General features: G+C 30.3%; 1 long non-coding RNA gene across 1 annotated transcript; it reads right to left on the reverse strand.

Moving 5' to 3' along the window:
- Positions 1-229: 229 nt before the first annotated feature.
- Positions 230-7657, reverse strand: LOC129965506 (uncharacterized). Its single transcript, XR_008784221.1, has 3 exons — positions 7572-7657; positions 2298-2435; positions 230-378 (listed from the first exon to the last, which is right to left on the reverse strand). It is a non-coding gene; the product is annotated as an uncharacterized LOC129965506 (long non-coding RNA).
- Between the last annotated feature and the right edge of the window lie 18578 nt (positions 7658-26235).

Genomic DNA, 26235 nt, shown 5'->3' on the forward strand with positions numbered 1-26235 from the left:
ATATTTAATAAATAAGTCTTTTCACTTAATTTTATTATATTTATAATATATAGTAGATTATAATACAAATTCAAGAATAGGATTTTATAAAGTTAACAATTTATACATTTTTAAATAAAAAATAATCGAAATAATATAGATTTCAACAACACATGCTTCTTCTCTTTCATTTACTTTATGTCATCTGAGTTCTTTAAGCAAACAGAATCGAGAACCAAAATGAAAAGTTTTCTAAGCTCTGGATTATTTTTCTCGATTCAATGGGAAAAAGCAATCTTCAAACAAAGTTCTCCGAACATGAAAGGAGAAATTCCTTACTTAATAAACTGAAGCAGACAAGAAATCGCCTTTTAAGTATAGCTGTTGCTTTTTTGTTATCTGAAAAAAGACGAAAAAAATCCAAGAAAACTTAAAGAGGTCAACTACGTCATTTTTTAAACCTCTTAATAAAGCCGATACACTTATTTTGTGCTATAATGTATAGTATCATATTTTAACTCTTAGAGAAAAAATGTTTTGGAATTATTATTATAAAAAAGGAATAAATTAAGACCAAACTCTTTTATACTTTTTTGAATTTCGTCAATATGAATGAATGATTCTCAATCTTTGACTAAGAATTTATCAATTTAACACTTCGTTAAATTCTTATTAATTCAGAGAAATTATTCCAATAGAAAAAAAAAAACTATTTTCTTTTTATATCTATTAATATTACTTCTCTGTGTGCGAACATTACGATAATTCACTTCTGTTTTGAAAAGCAATATTATATATAGCCATTAACTCTTTCACTACTAATCCAGCCCAACCGACCGGGCAAATTTAATACTGGGGGTCGATTTCTGTTTCAAGCTAGGGGTGCAGGGTGTGAAGCGAGGACGGCCTTAGTAATAACTTGTTTTACATCCTACATCCTCGTTTGAAACCAACACCGACCCTCAGGATAGAATTTGCATGGCCTGTTGTACAAGATAAATAGTGAAAGGGTTAAATCAGCATTCTGTTTCAAATTATTCAAAAATAAATACCGATAATTAAAATCCGGAGAACGTACATCAAAACTGCATTCATTTTGAATCTGTTTAACTAGTCTTATGAAGAAGTAAAAATATAAGTTAAACAAAATTCCTACTGAAATATTGGGATTATACAATTTAACTGAACAAAATTTATGCATGTATAAAATATGAAATACTTGTCATATTGAATGTTAAGAAGCGTGAAAAAGTGTTTTTTCTCCCCAGGTAGCTGATTTTTATAATAATCCGAAGGAAGTAGAGGCTCATTTTTGTAAATAGTCGTCTGATATTTCAGCAGAATATACTCAGTAATAAATCAGAATTATCCTGCTGATTATTTAAAATTGGTTTCAGATTTCACGGATTTGGATTTTGCAAGGATTTGGACGGCAAGGATTTTGCTACTTCATAGAAATATGTTCTGATATTTTTCTATCTTCATTTGAAAACATTAAATACATTGATTGATTTTTTAAAAAATCAAAGAACTAAATCTTTTCCTCCTACAAACAGACTAAAAAAAATTGTTAAATAAAAATTCAGTGATTAATAATTTACATAGTTTGGGCAAAGGACCACAATGTAAAAATATTTTTTTATATCTTTTAGAAACCTTATAAAGATGTGGAAACGATTTAAGGAAGGAATGAGGTTTGTTTTCCGGCGTATGCTCCTGAACGGATTCTTAGCTTGTGCCGGGTTAAAAATCAAAACTCGAATATCACAAAAATTTTAAAATCTGCCAGTTGCCACAGAAAATTGCATTCACCAAGAGATTCTTAAAACAAAGTAAGTAATAACTATGGGTTTGTATTTTTTTTTTTTTTTTTTGTAAATGAAAAATTAACACGCCAGTTGTTACGGTATATTATACGATATCCCCCATCAAAAAATATAATTTCTTTTCGAATTTTTTATTTCAAAAGAACTTGTTTAAGTAATAAATAATTTCATTTCAAATCATTGAAACTTTTTGAAGGCAAACGAATGTGTAGAATATAATCGCAAATAATCATGCTAAATACAGAAATAAGATTCCATTATAATTATTAAGCAAAAAAGAACATTTTCCGATCACATTTAATGAAAGTCGTAAAACATGATCTGAAATGCCGTTAAATGTTCTTTCTTTACTTAAGTTTAAAGTACAATTTATAGAACAAAAAAATCAGTATGCTCTCATCCCAAAATAAACCGCTTGCAACCTGATTATTTCAGTATCAGATGCTTCCTCTGATTTTACTTTGCTTTCACTAAGAATGAAATCAAATTTACCTTGAAAAGCTGCAGCAAGAAAGGATTTACTTTTCCGTCTTCTTCATGGTAAAAAGATACCGTCTTCGTCTCTTCGCATCAGATTTACGTCTATCGTAAATGCAGCTTCCTTCGTGGAATGTTTCGCAAATTCCTCGTCTGCAATGGAGAAATATGCATGAAAAGAAACCTTATTCATGAAGTTGCAGATGCTGCTTCTAAAAGCTTCCTTCGGAGAATTGAGTGCAAATAAATAGATTCCCTTTCTTTCTGTCCGCCCACGAAAGGTTGTTGGCATCTTTATATGCATATGGAACGTTACACAGTTTCATATTTTTTTTTTTACTTTCTAGTATACGTAATACAGAGAAAGTATGATGATCTTCAAAAAATTTGAACTCGAGATTTTAAATCTTTCTGCACGAATCCGAAAAACCTATTTTTTGAAAATATCCGTCTTTATGTCTATGACAAAGATAACTCAAACCTCTTTGAGCTAGACATTTGAAATTTGGTATACCGTCTTCTTAGCAGATTTCTATCAAATTTTGTGTAAAATCTGCTCAAAGGAAGTCCGTCTGCTCGACTGTTCGAATATAAACACGATAACTACAAAACGAAAAGAGTTAAAGAGATTCGGTACACAGATTTAACATCTATAGCCTAAACACCTATTAAATTTTGAGCCAAACCATTAAAGGGTTGCCTGTTTGTCAGTCTGTACTTTCAGATGTATGTAAATATAATTCAAAAACTCACCGACTTAAATATATAAATTAGGAATGAGATTTTGTGGCTACAAGTATAATTTTGTGTCAAATCTTTGTTTCAATCGATTAAAAAAAACGTATTTAAAACACAGATTCGATTTTTGGGTACTATTAACACATGCCAAGTTTTAATCGCCAAATAACTCGCCAAGGATGACACTATAAATTCGGAAAAAATGCTAGTGAAAAAGGCACTCCAAAAGTTAATATTTCGTAACATTTGTACACCAATGGCATGTAAGGCGTTCTCTGATATGACAAGTTTATTAGAGAGTGCGTTCATTATGAGAAAAATTTGGCGAGACAACTCCAGCTAGTTAGAAAATGGAAAGGAATTTTACTGCAACAGCATTACAACTTTCTGTATAAGCACCAAAAAAATAATACTTTTTTAAGATTTCTAATGGTTTCGATGTAAAAACAAGCGAGCGGAATGAATTATGAATCTTACATTTTGAGTATTAACTTCGTAACAATTTTCAAATTCAGTTCCTAAGATATTAGAATTGTATCGCAAATTTTCTGTTAGTTGGATTTTGTTGTTTGATAAACTTTTTCAGGAAAGCAAATATCATTAAAATAATTCGTTTAAAAATTAATTTTTGTATGAAATTTCTTCTATTTTTAAGATTCACAAGCACAGATTAAGAAGTTTCAGAAAATATTAATATTTGGAGCTTTTAATTTATAGTACATTTAACAGCTTTCTTATTAGTTTTTATTAAAAAACATTCTTATGATTTAAAAATTAAAATGTAACTGTACGGAAACGCATTATGTGGTTAAAAGTATCCGGATATTTTCGGATGCACTTTAACTCATGATTTATAGTGAAGATTCAAACTCGATCCATTTAAGGGACGGACCAGAAATTGAAATGGAAAAGGATTTTGATTCACCACATTTCACAGATACAGGGTGGTCCAAAAAAACTTCCTCTATATATGAAAACCTAGCGGCCTATCCGCTCAACCAATCGAACCAAAATTTCAGACATGGTTGTTTGAAGGTATGCGCTGGAGATCGTGATGATTCTAAACAACACTGGGTTCACGGTTACGGTTACAGTGAGATAATTTTGAAATTTTTGAATGGCAACACCCACTTTTCCTTGCGCAAATTGATCAGCGTATTGAAAAACCACAAATGGCGTTGGAACGATTAGCGTGTGACGAAAATTGCTGCCGTAAAGCATATGCACAGAAGAGCATTATAAAGGACTAATGACAACTCAGAGAGGAAAGAGAAAAAAAGTTTTTATTGGAATGGAAAGTTATAATTACAGGTTTTCGACGTGTTCATCTTCGCAGGCGCATTGCATTTGGGAGATTGTGGACAACAATGCCGAACGTAACATGAAAGGAGGAATCTGCATAACTTCACGTGTTATCGCATCTTGCAATTCTGTCACAGTTGCAGAATTCCGTTATTCCTGAATTGCAGCAACGAAATGTCATTAGGGACATTGTATGGATGCAAGAGGGGGTTCCTCCACACGTCGCCCAATGTGTTCGACCAGTGCTGCAACAACACTTTGCTGATAGAGTCATCTCTAGTAACTTTGCAGTTTCGTGGCCACCGCGATCCCCCGACTCATTCCTATGGATTTCTGGTTCTGGGGTTATCTGAAATCTAAGGTGTACACGCCTGGTCAAAGAGATGTGTCAGAATTGCAAGATGTGTTGATCTCTGCGTTGTCATTAGTCCTTTATAATGCTTTTTTTGCATATGCTTTACGGCGGCAATTTTCGTCACACGCTAATCGTTCCAACGCCATTTGTGGTTTTTCAATACGCTGATCAATTTGCGCAAGGAAAAGTGGGTGTTGCCATTCAAAAATTTCAAAATTATCTCCCTGTAACCGTAACCGTGAACCCAGTGTTGTTTAGAATCCTCACAATCTCCAGCGCATACCTTCAAACAACCATGTCTGAAATTTTGGTTCGATTGGTTGAGCGGATAGGCCGCTAGGGTTTCATATATAGGGGACGTTTTTTTTTTTGGACCACCCTGTATTAATTTGAGATTCCCAATTATTATTTGCACAATTTTTCTTTCCTTTTCGTAAATACAGAAAATATAGAAGAGAAGATTTATAATTTGTTTTAAATTCTCAAACTTTATCACAAACATTTTGCTATTAAAATGTAGAATTTTCAGCCACTATGAAATTCTTAAAATATATGGCAAAATATTATTAAAACATCGTATTAAAATCTGAAAGAATTTTAGTAAATATTCAAAAAGTAGGAGTATTTTTAACAAATAAATTATAACTGCCATGTACAAAATGCACCATATCGATATTTTTCTAATTTGAAAGTCAGATATAAGGTTTATACCGAAATCCCAGTCGATTATCATTAAAATGCAGAAAGATATCAACGTTGTAATGAGCTGAATTTCAATAGCTGGTGACCAAAGTTAAATTCAGGTCGATTTTCCACAAGTTGGTATTCTTTGATTCTTCGAATAGTTAGTTATACGGTATTCTCCACAGGTTAGAAATATATTATATACCTATTCATGCTTACAAGTGAAGAACTTAACATAAATTGTGATACATTAAGCACCATAAATGACAAAAACTATTTTTTATTTGCTTAAACATTAGATTCATAACATTATATAACCCCATTTACAATATAGTTGAAATCATCTGAATGTATCAATTTCTAATATAAGACGAGACTACATTTTTCTTCAATGACAATTTCTACTCTGTAAGGAAAGTCGTCCGCTAATTTTGGAGTGTTTCTAGAGGAACTGCATGCCATTCATCTAAATGAAACCTGTGGAATCCTTTACTGATATGGTCCTTTACAATTCTTCGATGTTCAAAATCATGATTGTTCTTAAAGAGTCCATTTTTGTAAACATGATCATATTTTCCTGTTCACTGAACCCGAGCAGTGCAGAATTTGTTTGTTGTTGATATGGGTGTTGACGAAATATAGTCTGCCCAGAGTCTGGATCTTAATCTCACAGAACACTAGGGGGAAGAATTGGAACATCGACTTCGAGCTAGCTCACTTCAATAACAAAGATAAATAGTTTTCTTTTACAATATTGACGTAATTTCTCCTGAAACATTCTAAAAATTATTGAATAATCAACATAGAAGAAAAGCTAGCATTGCAACAAAAAGTGGTCACACCTCATATTAATTATTGAACATAGCCGAAAGTTTCAATCATATTGCAAATTAAATTACATAACGTAAGGAGATTATTTTTTAAGCAAATGATAAAGAAAAACGAAAGAAATTTTTTTATCATTTAATATGCCTAATTTAATGCACTTTATGTTATACTTCACTTATAAATATGAAGTATTTTGTATATCTGTTACCTCGTATATTACCTCGTTTTATATATCTGTACCCTCAGTTTAACTATTCGAAGATTAGTGTTTAAAAAACACTAATTTGTGAAACCCCTTCTTAGTTTAGCTTCTTTTTTCCAACAACTGAAATTAAGCTCACAGCAAAATTTTCTGGATCTTAACGACATGCGACTAGAATTTTTTTTAAAAAATTTCGCTTACATTTGTCTTTTAAATTAGGAAAAAATAGATAGGCTATGATTAATTTGTTAAAATTATTCTTATTTCATCGAATATTTATAAAAAATCCGTTAAATTTTTAATATAAAGTTTTAGTAATACTTTATCATATATTCAGTAGGTTATATCAGTTATTTGAAAAACTCTACATTTTAATAAAAATAAAATTGCGGAAAATTTGAGATTTTCTTTTTAAATTTATATATTCCCTAACATTGGTATATTTTCCAAAATGAAGAAAGTGTAGTACAAAGCAAGTTAAACCATTGTTGGAAATCTCAAGTGGATATGCGTTTTCTATGCGACGAGGTGAATCAAAATTCTTTTGTATTTTAATGCCTGATCTTCCTCTTAAATGATTGAATTTATATCGTAAATTGTGACTTAATGTATATATTCTAAACGGTCGAAGTTCAAAGATAGTTTGTGTAGCCTTTCTGGAGAAATTCGGAAATATTCAAAACTCCGAAAGTGTCCAGATACTTTTAGTCACACAGAGCATTTAGTTTCTTAAAATATTTTCACTAACCATTATATTTTTCTCAGAATATTTCACAAAAACTCAAAAGAAATTTAAAGCTTTTAAATATTGACATAAAAAATTTCACTACATCCTTGCCAAAATTTTAAAATATCATCATTTAAGCTGAATTTTTAACTTATAACTTATTTTTTAAGCTGAAAATACCTTTACAATGCTCCTTGCGAACTCAGTAACAAACCGAAATATTGGCAGACAATCATAAAATATCAGATCTACAGATCTGCAAACTTAAATAATATCATTAAAAAAATGTAACATTTTATTTTATGGCTTTCTTTCATACAGAAAGAGAATATTTCAATATATTTTCGTTAAAATATATCCATTTTATTCCACATATTCATTATTTAAACTTCATACATGTTCTTCGAATTCTTTGTTCCGCATAGCTTTCAGTAAGAACGAAATCAAATTTACCTTGGAAAAGCTGTAACAAAAAGGGATTTACTTTTCCTTTCTTCTTGGGTGAAAGATACCGTCTTCTTCGCATTACATTTACGTTTTTCGGAAATGCAGTTTCCTTCGAGGAATGTTTCGCAAATTCCTTTTCCTGCGATAAAGAAATATCCCTGAAAAAGAAACTTTATTCTTGAAAGTTGCAACTGCTGCCTCCTAAAAGCGTTTCCCTAAGAATTGAGCGTAGATAAATAGATTTTCTCACTCTCTAGCAGACAACTCAACCCTGTCGACGTCACTTTATTCACTCGAAACGTTCTTGGGAAACCTTTCGCATTTTTAAGGATTCGGGTAAAATTTTACCGCATCAACAGGACGGATTTCTGCATATTCTGAAAAGAAATCTATATTTCTCTACTTGATTTTCTAACTAATGCGATAAAATATAAATATATCTGACTGAGGTTTCAGCTTTTTTATTATTTTGGCATTTCAACTGCATTTTATATTATTATTCTCTTAATTTAAGCTGCTTTTTTCTCACTTATTTATACTCATATATTTAGGAAAGGGTGTTATGCGTTCGTTTGCATATATTATATTCAAGCTATTTTTTTTTACTCAAAAGTAAATATGCTCACTTATATGAATTCAGATTATGTGCGAATATGTTTTGAAAGACTTTGAAACAATTTACACCAGATTTTCCATTAACTGCTTTAATAAAATCGTTAGTTCTTGAAATGTTTTTATCTATCTTTCGGGTTTTTTTTTCATTCATTTTTTACAGCTTTTCACAGATTGTTTATAGTTTTAGACCATTTCACAGATCGTTTTGTAGTTTTAGACCATTTCATTGATCGTCTATAGTTTTAAATAATTTTATAAAGAATTTGTAGTTTTAGACCATTTTACAGATTGTCTGTAGTTTCAAATCATTTTATAGAGAGTCTGAAGTTTTAGACCATTTCACAGATTGTCTGTAGTTTCAAATCATTTTATAGAGAGTCTGTAGTTTTAGACCATTTCTCAGATTGTCTGTAGTTTCAAATCATTTCATAGAGAGTCTGTAGTTTTAGACCATTTCACAGATTGTCTGTAGTTTCAAATCATTTCATAGAGAGTCTGTATTTTTAGACAATTTCACAGATTTCTGTAGTTTCAAATCATTTCATAGAGAGTCTGTTGTTTCAAATCATTTCATAGAGAGTTTGTAGTTTTAGACCATTTCACAGATAGTCTGTAGTTTCAAATCATTTCATAAAGAGTCTGTAGTTTCAAATCGTTTCATAAAGAGTCTGTAGTTTCAAATCATTTCATAAAGAATCTGTAGTTTCAAATCATTTCATAGAGAGTCTGTAGTTTTAGACAATTTCATAGAGAGTCTGTTTTTTCAAATAATTTCATAAAGAGTCAGTAGTTTCAAATCATTTGATAGAGAGTCTGTAGTTTCAAATCATTTCATAGAGAGTCTGTAGTTTTAGACCATTTCACAGATTGCTGTAGTTATTCAATGCCATTTTCAGTAGTTTAAGAAGACAAAAGTACATGTCGATACCTCTGTAGATATAAAAGAAACGTCTATAAAAGACTTTTTAACTGTACTAGATTCTTGTTCACTTTCTCACTTAGAATTAAGGCTGGACTTTGGATGTGTAACAGGTTCACTACCATAATAACACTTTAATGCTTTAGAAGCATGTGGAAAAAAATAGCAGTTCTTCCTCAAATGTTAAAAATAATTTAAAATTTCAATAATTTGAGATATTGATTTTATTTTGATTTGATTTTTTACATATTATTCATTTCTCCGTATTTTGAATTATCCATTACATACGAAACTATCAGCAAGCATAACTACCTTAATCCTACAGTTGATTCTTTGAACTAAATTTTCACATTTTCCCCTTCTCCTTTACTATAATAAATATATCAATAATTTATTGCAGATTTCAATTATATAATTCATGTTTCATCTATTGTCGCAATAACATTCTGTTTTTCAGTCTATAAAGGAATCTAGCTATATATTTGGCTGTATACACTGAATGGCCAAATTGTAATGACCACCCTCTCAATGAAATATTAGACCACTTTTTGCCATAGATTCTTCTTGATAGGATTTCATGCATTTTGGTATATGGCATGAAGAATTTAAGACCATATTCGATGAGCTACACTTGTCAATTCCTTAAGATTTGATGGTACTAAACCCAGTTGGCTGATGGACCATTCGATCTGATCAGACAGATTCCCTAATGGGGTGATATCTGGTGTAGATCAACTGAGCCAGGTAAAGCCTCTGACATGCTCTTCAAACCATCTGCGCGCAATACCAGTTTCATAACAAGTAGCAATATCCTACTGAAAGCAACCATCCCTGGCATGGTATACCGTTAACATGACAGAAAGAAACTAATGTGAAATAAAACTTAAATATACCTGAATATTCAGAAGTTGTTCCATGGTAATTAAAGTATCCATACCATGCCAAGAAAGCATGTATAATATTCTATAACATTGCTTCCATCAGTTTAAAGTGTTAGTTCACTTGCGGGTCCATGCTTTCGAGCTATTTTCTTTATATTCGCAAGTTGACATTGACATGGTGTAATTGAAAACTTGATTTATCGCCCACATGATCCCTTTTCAGGCATCTACTGTCCAATCCGTGTGCTTCTTTGTGAACAAGAGACGTTTGTTTTTGTTCAAAACAGGCAGTAGAGGCTTTCGAAAAAGCCATCGGCTTCCATAGTTTATACGGTGTAATATGCAATGAACAATTCATTCAGATACTTTCGCAGTTGCTCATTCTCCGCCTTGTCGCAAAGTGTAATTGTTCTGTTGAATTGGATGAATACGGCAAATCTCCTTTTAGATCGAACATTCAGTAGTCTGTGGAGGCCACAAGAATGTTGATACCCAGTTTTTTTGCCTGGTAATTCACTCTCTATAAAGATTATCAACTACTGCTCTCGAACATTTCACATGTACAGCAGTTTCGTAGATCTTGGTTCTGACACTTTGAGCGTCTACAAAAATCCTGCTTTCAAATACAGTTAAATTTTGTTTTTTGTTCATTTATTTACAAGTAACAAAGTACAATCGATGTTTTCCTTATCTTTTTGCCCTTTTTTTATAACGATCTTGACCTATAGCGACAACAGTGTGAAATTATGGTAGATCTACGCATAAGTGTTAAGTGGTCGTAATAATTTTGCCACAGTGTTTATAAGAAAAACTATGAACATCATATATTTCTTTTGTTTTTCGGGTTGTGATCACCATTTCTTATTTTATTTACAATTAAAACTGTGAAATTGACTTTCAAAGTTGTTTCAGCCAGAAACATTAATGTTTTTTTAATTGAAATCTTTATCCATTACTCTTAACTTTTCTTCTTTTATAAATGTAGGTTTAGATGCTGAGAAAATATCGCTATTCTGAATTTGTTATTTACCTTTCACAGACTGTTGAAAATCAAGTTATGGTTCAGTCGCCACTTGAGTCGATGTTAGTATGCTATAGCGTGTGCCGAATATAATCATCTACTGCGGTTAAAATGTCAAATGTCAGTGTCACATAAGAGATAGCACCTTGTGTATTGAAATATTTTGCGTGGAGCAAGCGAAATTCACATACATAAGGGAATTTTTCTCTGGAGTTTTATATTACAAACACAAAATTGTGCTGATTTCTTTTGTTGCAATTCATACATTTTTTAAATTATTAATACTTTCTAAAAACCAAATATTTATCATTGAGGAAAAGAGTTCGGAACTTCATGTAGAGATATAAAGAATACAGTATTTTTATATATAAAAAGGTTTAGATATAAGTAAGCATTTTTTAGATATAAATATTTTAGATATATGTATTTAAAGTTTAAATATTTGCAATGATTTTTGTGCCATTTTGAAACCTAAAAATTATACCTTTTAACTCATAACAGTTTCATTTCCATAGAGCTTCTTTTTTCGTTTTGAGAAGAATTTTTAATTTTGATTTGATTCTATAATTTGTAAGTCTACTCTTAATGTATAATGTTATAATGAATTCAAACTCATCCATCGAAGCATTCAATCACGCATTTTTGATAATATTAAATTAAGATTTAATAAAAAGAATCGTTTTCTTCGGGCATTAAATCATCGGAAGTGGGATTCTCATTTACATTTTTATTTTGTAGTACATACAGTTTTAAATATGTGGGCACAATAATAGATACTGACCGGATAAGGTACTGATACTGACCACAATAATTGATAGACTGACTGGAGTAGACTGATTCAATCAAATAACAATGAAATTTTTAAAATGTATTTCTTATTAATATTTTAATCTAAAAAATTAATAATCTGGGAAGACAAGTTGGTCGTCAAAGGCGGATAGTACACTTTTAGAGTTTTAATCAATACTATATGTTTTATTATGTATAATTTGTTCTTTTTCTTCTTATAATATGTTTTCCCTTTTTTATTTTCTTAAAAATATCAATCATAATATTTTAAAATGAACAAGAATTCATAAAACTGTAAGACTGATTATCGATCATGACGAATATCGCCAGAATGACTACTGCCAAAACGGTCAATAACCCTGGATTCAAGATATTTCCTTACTTCATCACCACTTTTCTTAATATATACAAATTCTTAGTGCATTCTGTACTTGTAATGCAAGAAATCATTTCATTTTAACAAATTAAAGAATGACTACATGGGCTTATGTGACTCTTAATCAGAAAAACTTTATGTAAGATAGTAACTGTACAACTTCCTTCTAAGCTTATTCTTTTCATTTATATTTTCAGATATTTAATCATAATAGCATCGATTTTCTGTGCATCGAATTAATAGAGAAATATTAGTATTCAAAACCGAACTATTGACATCAAATTATCTGCCATATCTATTTCAGGGGCGTTTGGTGCACATGAATGTCCGACAGCCACGAAGAGTAATATGAATATTAAGATGAATTACAAAAGAACCATCGCATGCTACAACCCCTCCCTCAAGAGAAATAGAGATAAATGAAATAAAAATCTATAATTATTTTTACATTAAGCACAATTTCTTATGTTCACATTCGTATTACTCCCAAGAGGTATATAAAAATAAGAGAAATAAAATAATAATTTCATATTTATATTAATTTTAATAAAATATTATAATAATTACAATTATATTTTTATGAGCAATTATAATAATTATTTACCTTGTTAATTTTCTATTCTTAAAATTAATTAATCTTCTTCTTCTCTTTTCTATTCTATTCTTCTCAATCACTAAAAATTAAAAGAACGTTCTGATAAGAAATGAATATAAAATTATTTTTAGTAATTTTGAACTGCAATCAGATGCTAAAAATGATATTGTGGTCCATGGCAATAAATTCTACTTCAAAAATTTAATAAAAGCTATTTTTAAATGTATATCTATTAGAAAAATAAATGGTTGATTTTTTTTTTCGTTTCACAATTTTTTTTATTTCTTTCTGCATTTTATAATCCGTTAATTTAAATATTACGAAACTTTGGTTAAAATATTTGTCGAATCCATTTAAAAGATGGCGCCACATTTATAAGGTCAAAATTAAATTAAATTAATCGATTTTTTTCATATTTAAGTTTCAACTTTTAAAGTTATTAAAATTAATAGATTAAGTTGTGTTAAAATTTTGGAAACATTAAATTTGTGTATTTTGTTTGAAAAAATATAAATTCAAAACTCTTAACATATTCAGAAGAAGGAGAAAAATCGATTCTAAAATTCTTTCTTTTGCTAACATAACTAGAGGGAAGCTAAATCTAAACCAATAAATAGCTGTTTGAGCCATTTGGCAGATTCGTTAACACATCCATTACGCTTGTCAACTTAGTATCCCTTGAGCTATTGAGAATCAACTAAAAGAAATATGGAAGCTAGATAATTCTTCAGTAGCGCAGAACAAAAATTCTTCATGTGGCAAAGATAGCTGGTCCTTAGAGACGAATGCTTTAAACGTAACCACAGAAATGATCTCATATTCCTCGTTGCTGAATTTAAAGTTAGTATTTTTCGTGAGATGAGTTCATTATGTATTTTAAATACTACAAAATTTTGCCTATAATCAAGAAATTTTGAAATGCTATGTCAAAAGCATTTTGAATCATTATATATAATTGATCAGTTATGTGCAAAATATCATTTTTATACCCTGATATCTTTTTATTATTATTATGAAATTTACGTAAGAAATTTCAGCATTTCACGTTTATGTAGAATTTGTGCTAACTTATTGCATCCAGTTGAAAATGAAAATGTATTAAATTAAACTAGCGAAAAAAAAAAAAAAATAGAAAACCTTATTCAATTTTTAATTTTTAATAAATTTTATGCAAGCATCAAAGTATTATTAGATTAGAATAAATAGTGAATTATTTAATATATCAATATATTTCTAAGTTAATGCTTACGTCATATTTCTAAAGGTTTTGACTTAAAGAACATGGCTTTTGAAATATTCATGTAATTAATCCTGGGTATTAGACGCTTGTATGATTTTAATAATTTATCTAATATATCTCCTGCTATATACACAAGGTAGCTTAAAACAGAAGTTGTCGTTTAAATTTTGAGCAGAAAATAATCATATATTAAGAGATTAAATGCAAAATTGCAAGTTTATTGAATTATTTTTTTAACTATTATTTGTCTACATGCTGTTATATTGATAAAGAATATTACAGAAATACAAACTTACTACATACGTTTTTAAAAAGGACTAAAAAGCATAAAATAATTTCTCCTAGTCCCACATAGCTTTATAACCCCATATAAACTACTTTGATCAAAACTTTAAAAATTCCCAATTACAAATTTTTGGGACAATCGCGTGGGGTTAGGAATCAGTATGGTATTATAAATTTATACAGGACTAGGATGTATTATATATTTTTATATACTTTTTATTTATACATTTTAGTTCATTTTATAAACGTGATAGATTAAAAAAAATATTTAAATAATTATTTTTGGCTTTTAATGTTGTGTGTGGGAAATAAGTATTGATTTTACACTAACTTACCGATGAGTTGCAGATTCTGCAACGGCGTTTTTGAACGACGGAATTCCGTTTAGGGACGTTAAGAGGTCCTTTGTCCATCATGTTTTTTCTACATGTCAAAAGACATGAAATCAGAGGATCTAATATAAACTGTATGCTGTTAAATATAATGATTTGTGGCCTGTTTTTTTCTATACATGAGACAGATGTCAAATTAACTCGTCTCCATACAGGTCGTTGTCGTTCACCCACAAAGTATAATATTTGGCTAAAATTCTCCTGTTTGTAGTACCTTGCCTTTATGATTACGCATATTTCAATTGAATTTTCTTCTTTTAATCAATTTCTTCTTCAGTTTAAAATTCAAACTCTACGGGAGCTGACAGAAAATTCGAGACATACTTATTATAATGAACAGAATGGCATAAGGCTTCTGCAATAGTAGTACGAGTTATATGACTATTAAAATTTTAAACCTATAATTATTTTGTTAAAAAAGCTATTAAGAGAAAAAATTATATAAAATTTTTAAATGAAAGAATGTTTTCGAACCAACTGGTCGCCAAATGCGGCTAATACAACATCAACAAAAGGATTTACTTTCCTGTCTCTTTCATAATATTCTTAAATATGAATAATATTCTTCATTGTATAAAATTTTTAAATGAAAGAATGTTCTCGAATCGGCTGGTCGTCAAATGCGGCTAGTATTAAATATGATTAGAAAATGCGGGCGTTTTCTGATGATTAAAATAAATTGTGTATCTAAAAGCATTTATTATGTTCTTACTCTAATATAAACGTTTTACTCTCCTGTCTTATCATTTAAGTATTAGATGTTTCTTCTGGCTTACTTTACTTTCACTAAAAACAAAATCAAATTTACTTTGAAAAACTGCAACAGCAACAAAAGGATTTACTTTTCCGCCTCCTTCCTGGAAGAAAGATACTGTCTTCCCCACATCACATTTACATTCACCGTAAATGCAGTTTCTTTTCAGACATGTTTCACAAATTCCTCTTACTTCAGTGGAGAAATATGCACGAAAAGAGACTCTTATTTTTGAGGTTCAAGCTACTGCTTCTAAAAGCATTGCCCGGAGAACTGAGTGCAGATAAATAGATTCCCTTTTTCTGTGTCCGCCGACTCAAGTCTGTTGGTTTCTCTTTACTCACTTGAAACCTTTCTCAAACAGCTTCGCGTTTCTTAGAAAAGAGGAAAGAAATTTTATTCCATCATCAAGACTTTTTGCATATGCACAAAAGACCTCAAAGTTTTCTAATTGTTTCGATTGAGAATTATGAGCTCTGAGTAAATACTCAGATATTTATTTTGAGTATTAATATCAGATTTTTTGAAGATCAGTTTCTTAATCATTAGAATCATATCACAATTATTTTTTGGATTGGAGTTTTACTATTTTTTTAGTATTTTTTTTCTTTTTATATGGCACTAAAAATATTAATCAAATGAAAGATTCTATTAAGAATTTTCATTCCTTCGTAATGATATGCTTTTCAGGAAATATTAATATTTTGGGCTTGTTTTGATTTTATTTGAATTTATTATAAGCAAGACATTCCTACAATTTACAAAATAGAGAATAACAATGTGAAAGTGTCCCTTCTTAAAATTTTTTGCCCCAACCTCATTTGTCTTACATTATTTTACAAAATATAGAATAAAAATAAATATATATATATATATATAATGGAGAAATATTAACTTAAAAAAAGCAAAATTTCATTCTTACCTAGTTTCTAGAGCATCGTTTTATTATTCACATGAAATTTTTTAAAACTTTAATGCATTTTCAACGCCTCCAGCGAATTTCAACATCAAACAGAAAACATCGATAACCAAATTTTAAAAAAAATTAGAAATTTTTGTTTTTAGTATTATTAAGAAAATTGAGACGAGCTCGTCTAGAGATGTTATTCTGTGAACAGCATTTTAGATGTGATTGACAGAGATTAACTACAGAAAATTGGTAGGAAATTACTAACACATTGACAAAGCGTTTAATAAATAAAAGTATGTTATTTGTAGTACAGGGTGATTATAATTACACTTCCCATATAAATAGCATCCTACAACCCAAACGAGTGAATGGATTGCAATGAAATTTGGTATATGGACTATACACGAAATGCGCTCACTAAATTTCGAAAAAAAAAAAAAAAAAAAAAAAAAATAAGAGTTCCAAAATGTCCACCAGAGGGCGCTTCTCCTAGAAAAACATTAAATTTAATACACTAAACGACCAAAACGGAATACAGAAACAATATTAACGTTTATTGACTAGTTTCTGATCACCTTGTCATCGAACCACATTAAGTAAAGGTAAAGAAAAAAATAACAGTATGCTGTTTGAGGGGGGGGGGGGTTCAATTTGCAGAAACAAGAATAGATTAGGATGAAATTGTACAAGAGGAGCAGCTGTTAATCGCGTCTAGGATGATGTAGGAAAAGGTGCCTTATGTGACCACCCTCCTTCACCTGCAAAATTTCAAGTCGATCGACAATGTGTTCAACAGCAGATCACAACTGATCAGTTATGATGCTTCGCACATGAAGCATTATGGAGTTCTTTAAGTCATTTGAAGCCGCAACAAGATACCGTCATCATTACTGCCGGAAATATCGACATAAAACATGAGAACGACTGCAAATGTTTCATTCCTAACCTGTGTTACATAAAGTTTCCTCGTCTTCGTAAGCATGCAAATTCGATATTTTTTTCCAAGAACTGACAGCTTTCCCCGGTTTTACATTTTATTACTCATAATTCATGTTCTGTATGGTTAACATTGTTTATGTACTACGTTTTGATCATTTATTGTGTTAAATTTAATGTTTTTCCGGAAAAGGCACTCTCTTGTGGACATTTTGGAACTAAATTTTTTTTTTCTAAATTCCGTGAGCGCATCTCGTGTATAGTCTATATACCAAATTTCTTTACAATCCGTTCACTTGTTTGCGTTGTAGGATGCTATTTATATGGGAAGTGTAATTAAAACCACCCTGTATACTTTAGATGTAAATATACAATAATATTAAGAATTTTGTTTCTTTATAGCGGGTGTATATCTATAATCTATCTGTATCTATAAAATTCACGAATACTTAAATCAAAAATTACAACTAAAATTGTTTTGAAAAAAAATTAGTAATCCAATAAAAGAAGGAAATCGGACATCACTCAGGCTTGGAAAAAAATAGCTGAACTTTATAAAATAATTAATTCTGCCAAATATAAACATGGAGAAAGGAAATAAGTAAGACAAAAAATAAAATTAATTAATTTGCGCAAAAATAAATTAATCTCGATTCCGGAAACACTGAAATCAGTGTTTCAATGGAAATACAATGTCAAGTAGTACAAATAGAAATTATACTAGAAGAAAATACTAGCATACATCAGCTCATTAACCTTTACTACAATCAAGCATTAAAAAATAAATTCTGAAGTTCATTATTCCATACTACATAGTTTTTCAGGAATACTCAAATTGAATTTAATTATTAAAATTGGATTGGGGAAATAACGATCGACTAACAAAATAAAAAAAAAAATACTTGCTTGAAAGAAGAAAAGAAAAAAGAACCATAAGCGCGTTCAAACACATTTCCGGGTTTGCTCACATTTATTATTTGCAGAAATAAAAAAATAAAAAAAACAGACGCCAAAATAAAATTTGACTTAACGTCAATATAGATTTATAAAAATGTTTAGATGATTCTTATATAGAAAGAAGCAATCTTTCTTCATTATATTCTTGAATATAATTTTATTCCATTAGAAAAATATTATTTAACTGTATTTCCGTTAAAATATATACCCAATAGTAACCACACGCTATTATATATCCATTTTATTCTGCATTTTTATTATTATCTATTTTGAATTCTTTGTTACTCTTAACTTTTAATAAGAACGAAATAATTTCTTCCTCAAAAAAACAATTAAAAAAAAGAGGTTTGCTTTTTCCTTCTTCTTAAGCAAATGATACCGCCTTCTCCGTATTTCATTTACGTTTCTTGGAAATGCAGTCTCCTAGGAAGAATGTTTCGCAATTTTCGCTTCTTGCGATAGAGATATCACTGAAAAGAAACTTGATTCATGAAAGTTGCAGCTGCTGCTTCTAAAAGCGTTTCCTTAAGAATTAAACGTAGATAAATAGATTTTCTCCCTCTGGAGGAAAAGTCAAGTCTGTCGACATCATTTTATTCTCTATACAAGTTCTTGGAAGCCTTTTACATTTTTTAAAGATTACGGTAAAATTTTACATCATTAACAAGACAGATTTCTAAACACTCTGAAAAGATGTTTTCCAGATTTTCTAACTAATACGATAAAATATATCTGAATCAGCTCTGTTTTTTTTTTTTTCTTTTTCATTATTGCAGCATCTTATCTTATTTTTAATCATACTTTTCTCAATTTAAGACGTAATTTTGTCGTTTATTTACTGGAAAATAAATGTGTTTTTTTCAAGAATTCGTGAATTTGTTCATAACTGGTATAAGACATTTATGCTTATTATATGCAAGCTTTTTCTTTTACTTCAACGGTAAATATGTTAAATAGAAATGCAGTGACTGATTTTCCTTTAAATAATGTTTCGCGAATTCTTCTTGAGATAGAGATATCACTAAAAAGAAACTTTATTACTGAAAGTTGCAAAAATAATACATCTAGTACAAAACGTTTGAGCTTGTTATACACAAGCGTTTTTCTTTTACCTGAATAGTGAATATGTTAACAAAAATAAATGCAGTGAATTTTTGCGCATATTTTGAACGACTTTCCTTCAAAGATTGTTTCACGAATTCTTTTTGAGATAAAGATATCAATAAAAAGGAACTTTATTCCTGAAAGTTGCAAAGATAATCCATCTAATACAAAACGTTTGAGCTTGTTATACACAAGCTTTTTTCTTTTACCTTAATAGTGAATATGTTAACAAAAATAAATGCAGTGACTGTTTGCGAATATTTTCAACGATTTTCCTTCAAGAATGTTTCGCTAATTTATGAAATAAAAATATCCGTAAAAAGAAGCTTTACTCCTGAAAGCTGCAAGGGTAATCCATCTGGTGCAACACTTGAATTGTTATATTCAAGTTTAATGGTAAACATATTAACAAAAAATAATTTGCACATATTTTGAACAATTTTGAAATAATTAAATCAGATTTCGCATTTTTCTGCTCTTGTTTTAATTTCCTTTCTAAGTATAACGCTAGTAGTTTTTCTCATTTCTTTTCTATTACTATCTACAGATCATCTGTGGTTTCAAATTTAATATTATTCATATAATTTTTCATAATCCAACATACATGTGTTTGTTTGTTGTTTGTTTGTTTCTTATGGCACTTGCCACTGACAAGCCCACTGTTACGAAGACAGCGATTTAAGCCTGAGAGGGAACGTCTCTTATTTTTTATAGCAGCGCCAACTAGGGCCAAGAGTACGACTTTGCCACTCACGCATCACTCATTCGCTTGCACAACCCCTTTTTACAGGAGGGCACATTCACACATCTCACAGATAGAACAACAGAAGAACAACCATGCCCAAACCGGGACTCGAACCCGGGACGCCACATACATGTGTATGAATATTATCTCTTTGAATATAACAAAAACAATCTTATAATTTTTTAACTTGCAGTGGCGGCTTGTCAACTTAGAAAATAGCAGAGCAGTAAAAAATATTTTCAAGAGGACACAATGTAAAACCAGCAGGAGTGGTCTCCCCGAAACTGTCAAGCATATTCGTCAATTAAGGTTATCCACTTTCCCCTCTCATAAAATTACAGACTTTATGAAAAGCTGCAAAGCATTTGCAGCTTTACGCAACAATTACGAAATGCAACAGTTTGGCCCAAGTGTAACATTTTAACTGACTCTATAGTGAGAATATGTATTTTGAAAGCATTTTGACAACCAAATCAAACTAAAATCTGACATAGAACTACAGTTGTAGACACAATAAAACACACCCGATTTCCTTAGTAATTCTGTGTATGGGTGATGTGTTGCTGTTTCTTATGGCACTTGCCAGGGACAAGCCCGCTGTTACGAAGACAGCGATTTTAAACCGATGGAGGTTTGGTTTAGTTACATTAACGTCCCGTTTGAAGCAACACTAGGGCTATTTTGGGACGGACCTCGTAATTCTGAACCACGGTCAGATGACGAGGACGACACCTGAACTGGCACCCCCCTCCTCTCTCCACACCACACCAGCAGGAGGACGTTTAGTCATGACGGATTTAACGTGCAACAGACCCTCTTACACGACGGTTCTTCGGTGAAATCGGGTCTCGAAGCTGAAACCCTCCTGTTCCTAAGCAGAGACCTTATCACCAGGCCACCGCGGCCCCAAGCCGGTGGAGGAGCGTCTCTTTGTGTTTTTAGTAGGGCCAAGAGTTCGACTTTGCTACTCAAGCATCACTCATTCGTTTGCATAACCCCTTTTTACAGGAGGGCACATTCACACATCTCACAGAACAACCGTGCCCAAATCGGGACTCGAACCCAGGACTCCCAGATCAAGGGGAAGACGCGCTACTCCTATGCCAGGACGCCGGCATGGGTTATTCTGTTGCATATGCACATATGCGGAAATATAGATGAACAGACAGTTAAGCCTTTAAAAGATTTTGTTCCAAATTTAATAAAATCTATATTTTAGATGCTAAAACTCTAATTAAAATCTTATTTATCTAAGATGTTATATTTTTTTATTAATTGCGTTTGCATGCATGTAAAATTATAGATTTACTGACGTTCAACCTCTTGGTAGATTAGGTTCCAAATGTGATACCAGTGTACCAAATTTTGTTGAGCTAGCTTTTTGCATTTTGGAGTTATCAATTTGACTTGAGGCAGCCAGAGAGCCATCTTGTGGGTGTATTTCGTTCAAAATATGATAAAAATCGTCTAATTTTGTCGTAATTCCATACATTAAATTTCATCCCTTTTTTTCAAAGCACTTTTTAATAATGGTGCTTGCAAATAAACAGATATAATGCCAAAAATGTGTTCTTCGAACTTATTGAGATTTGAATATAGATAAATATCAAAATCTCGTGTTCGAATTTTTTGCCGATAACAATACTTCCTCTTCATTTCTTATACGAGAAAGTAAAATAAAGATATTTCACTCATAAGTAAGCTAAAAAAATTTATTTGAAATCTACATTCGAAGTTTATTGTATTTCAAATAAATTCATGTATATGATATAAATATAAATGAAAAAAGAATAAATATAAATATATATGATATAAATTATTATATAAATTCATTATAGTTTTGTCAACAGAATCTAATATGAATGACGAAGAGAGATAATTCGACATATAAAGACTTCGAAGCCTCCCTTCTCACAAATACTTTCATCGTCTCCCAGTCAGGGAGATGAATTGCAACCAAAAATGAATATTAAATAAGATGTAAAATATACGATTTACAATAATAATTGTTACTTTACATGAAATAATTAATAATAATTGGAATCTCATAAAATTTCGTATCTGAAATAATGTTTTAGAAACTAGCCACGTATTTTTTCGTGGAATTATTTAATAAAAGCATATAAATATTCCATGTATTAGATGTTTTTTTTAAAGGAACATAAATCGAAACCGAAACATAAACATCCAAAAGAGAGGAAAAAACAATCGAACCAAAATTTAAATGGGATAGGGGGAAAGAAAACCATCAGCCCTCAGTGCGTGTCTGGTCTGATTTGAGCTCCAGTGCCTCTAAATTCAAAGAGGGAAAAGTTGTTTTTTTTTTCGTTTCAAATCAACAAATCAGTGGAAAGGCCAGTAATTTTTCACGGACTGCAGGACGACTTATCCCTATCTGTATTCCTTTTGCTTGTTAATTCATTTTTCATCTTTTTTAGAGTCCCCCCCCCCTTCATTTTCGCTGAATATCGAACTCTTAGAGAGACAAGGCAATCAAAGACCATCGAAGTCTCAAAGTGGAAAAGTAAGAAAATTCAATAAAAAAGGAATTTTAATTTAAAAAAATAAGTAAAATGGTATTTTACCTTTAACTTTTTTCGATATGTCGCCTCTGGATTTTTGGATTTATACTATATATATACTTTCTTAAGTATCATTTTTTCTTAATAACTCTTATAATGGTTTTGAATGTGTAACGGGTTACTTTAGTATAATTCAACTGATATGAATGTTTGAAAAAAGACGTCTTTCATGTTGCCGAATATGGTAATAAAATATTATTTAAATATGAATAATCGACATTTATATATTTTTCAATTCTCCTAATATTGAATTATCCATGACATATAAAACTATCATAAATCCAATTCTAAACTCTTCATTTGATTCTTCAAACCAAAGTTTGAATATTTTTATAATTGAGCTATATTTAATTGCAAATTTAAACTATAAAAATGCATGTTCCGTATGTTGTTATATCATTTTACTATTTTTCAAAACATAAACGCATTCCTTAGAGAATTATGTATCTAACTATATGTTCGCCCATATCCATATAAAAAAAAACCATGAACATTATACATCTTTATTTTTTTCAGATAAAGATCAGTATTTATTAATTTTTTTACAATTGCAATTGAGAAATTGAGTAATTTTAAAACTGTTTTAGTCGGTAGAATTAATGTTTTTTATTTGCTGATTTAGTCGTATTTTATAAGCTTTCTGCTTATCTGCTTTTTTTTCTTACGTTATTATATAGAAATTGCAGATATTGAGCGAATATCGTTTTTCTGAATTTGTTATTTATCTTTATCCAACTGTTCAGAATCAAGTTATGGCTTAGACGCTACTTTAGTCAGCATTTGTATGCCATGTCACGTATCGAATGATAGCCACTCGCTCCGGTAAAAATGTCACTGTCACGTAAACGTTTGCACCGGTATAATACAGATATTTCATAAAGAATGATATATAAAAAAATTGCTTATAAAAGGAAACTTTGCTCTAGGCTTTGCATTATAAAACGCAATATTAGATCAATTCTTTTTCAACTCACAAACTTTAAAATGCTCATTGCTTTCTAAGGTAAACATTCATCAGTGTGCAAACGATTTCGGAATTAAAAAAAGAATGCACTTCGTTTATACTTCGTTTAAGAACTTATATGTAAAAAGCATTTTTAGATATAAATATCTCGATTACAGGTATTTAAAATTTAAATTTTGATAGTTTGTGATATATACATGTATTTATAAAGGTTTGCATGTCACTTTCGCATGTTTATGTAATTTCGTGTATTTTTTTTTCTTGTTATACGTTTTCAATCTTTTCTCTTTTTAAAATATTAATCATAATATTTTTAAAATCTCATCAGGAACTCGTATAACTGTGAGAAGGATTATGACAATTGTTGCCAGAATGACGGCTCTCAAAGCGAGTCGGAGAGCAGAAATTTCTTTACTTTTTCGCGAATTTTCTTAAAATATGCAATAAATTTTTCTTCATCTATTACTTGCGCTCGAGTTTAAGAAATTGTTTCATTTTAGCCAAATAAAAGCGAGGGATGATCACATGAATTTTATGACCTTTAATCTTGTATGGAATTATAATTTAATTAAAGTTCTCAAAATAACAAATTACAAGTGTATTAAATTTAATATCGGCAAAAATATAATTATATACGGTTCAAGCAGATACTAACTGGCAATTCTTATTGTAATTATTATTGATATTGGTAGGTGTTCTCTGCAACCAATTTCCGAAAATCACAAACTGACTACACCGACCTGTCGAAAGACGCACAGAAAAACTTGAATAACCGGACCATCGCAACAGCAACACTGACGGAAACTGTGGCTGTCCTAAGGGCCATCGCCGGTCAAGGTAAAATCTTTCCCTAAGGAAGTACATGCCGTCATCGATGGGAGAAATCAGACTTCCACCTTTTCATATACCCATAAGGGTGGCGAGAACCAACCACCGTGCCGGAAACTTCTGATCCTCAATTACGAGGTACCCCCCCCCCCCATGGATCCTGTTTCCGAAAAAGTGGAACTAAATATAATGTCTAAATCAGTACTAATTCTGATGATATTTCAGATGGAAGAATCTATTCATTTAAGAATTTCTGGAGAAGTTCGGTAGCGAATGCCATGAAAGACTTACTTTTTCTATGAATTAAAACATTATTAAATGATTTCAAAGCGAGATAGAAAAAGTTTCAACTCCGTTGAAAAAAATATCACGAATTGGTACAGAAACAACTTCAAAGTTTCAAAACTCACTAGATTGTTCCATCCAAAGTATCGCCAGAACTATACAAATTAGATATTGCTCTAATCGCACATCGAAGGAAATAAGTTATACAGAAAGGCGGTGATTACATTGAAGCACTATAGGCATTAGCAGTAATACACATGTTGCATTAAACGTAACTTTATTATTTTAACACTTAAATTTCCGAACATTGGAATATTTTATCAAAAAAAAAAGTGTTCAAAATTGCAAAATTTTTGTAATCAGGAAATGAGTATTGAATTATTATAAATTAATATGCCTAATTGTGCATTTTAATCGAAAAAAAGTATCATCAATAAAGAATTCAAGCATATCCGGGATGAAGAAAAAATTCTACATTTAATAATATAAAGGAAGTCGAATCAAAGTCACTAAATAACTTCAAAAGCCAGCTGGAAGATTCGTTAATATATCCATTGTGCCTGTAAATTGATTATCTAATGAGTTAAAGAAAACTCACCAAAAATAAATACAGATGCAGTTAATTCATCAGTAGAAGTAGAACGGAGCTTCTTGTTCTAATAAAATTGGTAGCAGGCCCGTGACGTTGAGAGTTCCAAACCTAAACCACAAGAATGATCTCATATTTCTCGATATTGGATTTAAAATCAGTATTTTGATTGGAATATATTCATTTATTTTTTAATCTCGTAGGCTCCTTCCTATATTCAAGAAATTCCAAAATACTAAACAACAAATGTTTAAATTTAAAAGTAAAGTAGAATCTTTATATTCTGACAGTCTTTTAAAAGCTAAGATTTATGTATGAAAAGTCACCAAGTATATTTTATCCGCAATTCGCTTATTGGATGCGGATGAAAAAGTATTTGCAAATATAAACTAATTATTCATTTTTAAAGATTAAAAATAATTTTAATTCCTATTAAATTTTCTGCGATCATTAAAGTGTATGAAGAAGTAAATTCGAGATTATATTTTAAGCAAGAGCTAAAATATACAAACATATTTCTAATTCAATATGTATTGTATTCTTGAATTTTTGAAATTTTATTCAATACATATTTTAACATAATTACTTAATTTATATATGTCTGACATAAGGACATAACTTTCTTAAAACAAATGTTGAATAATTTCTATGAAGAAAGAAGTCGTAAAAAGAATTAAGGGCAAAATTGCTTTTTTATTGAAATTTAGTTGTTTATAATCAATTACTTTTCTGAATATTCAAATTCATTAAAAAATTAAGGAGATTCAACCATTCATTTCCTGATTAAAATTAAGTTCAAAACTATATTCAAGAAATTTTAAAATGTCAACACCGAAACATTTGCAGTTATTTTTCATTTTCACATTTATTTATTCGAGCTTTGAAAATCAGAAATACTATTTC

Source organism: Argiope bruennichi, chromosome 4, assembly GCF_947563725.1.
Source record: "Argiope bruennichi chromosome 4, qqArgBrue1.1, whole genome shotgun sequence".
Lineage (NCBI taxonomy): Eukaryota > Metazoa > Arthropoda > Arachnida > Araneae > Araneidae > Argiope > Argiope bruennichi.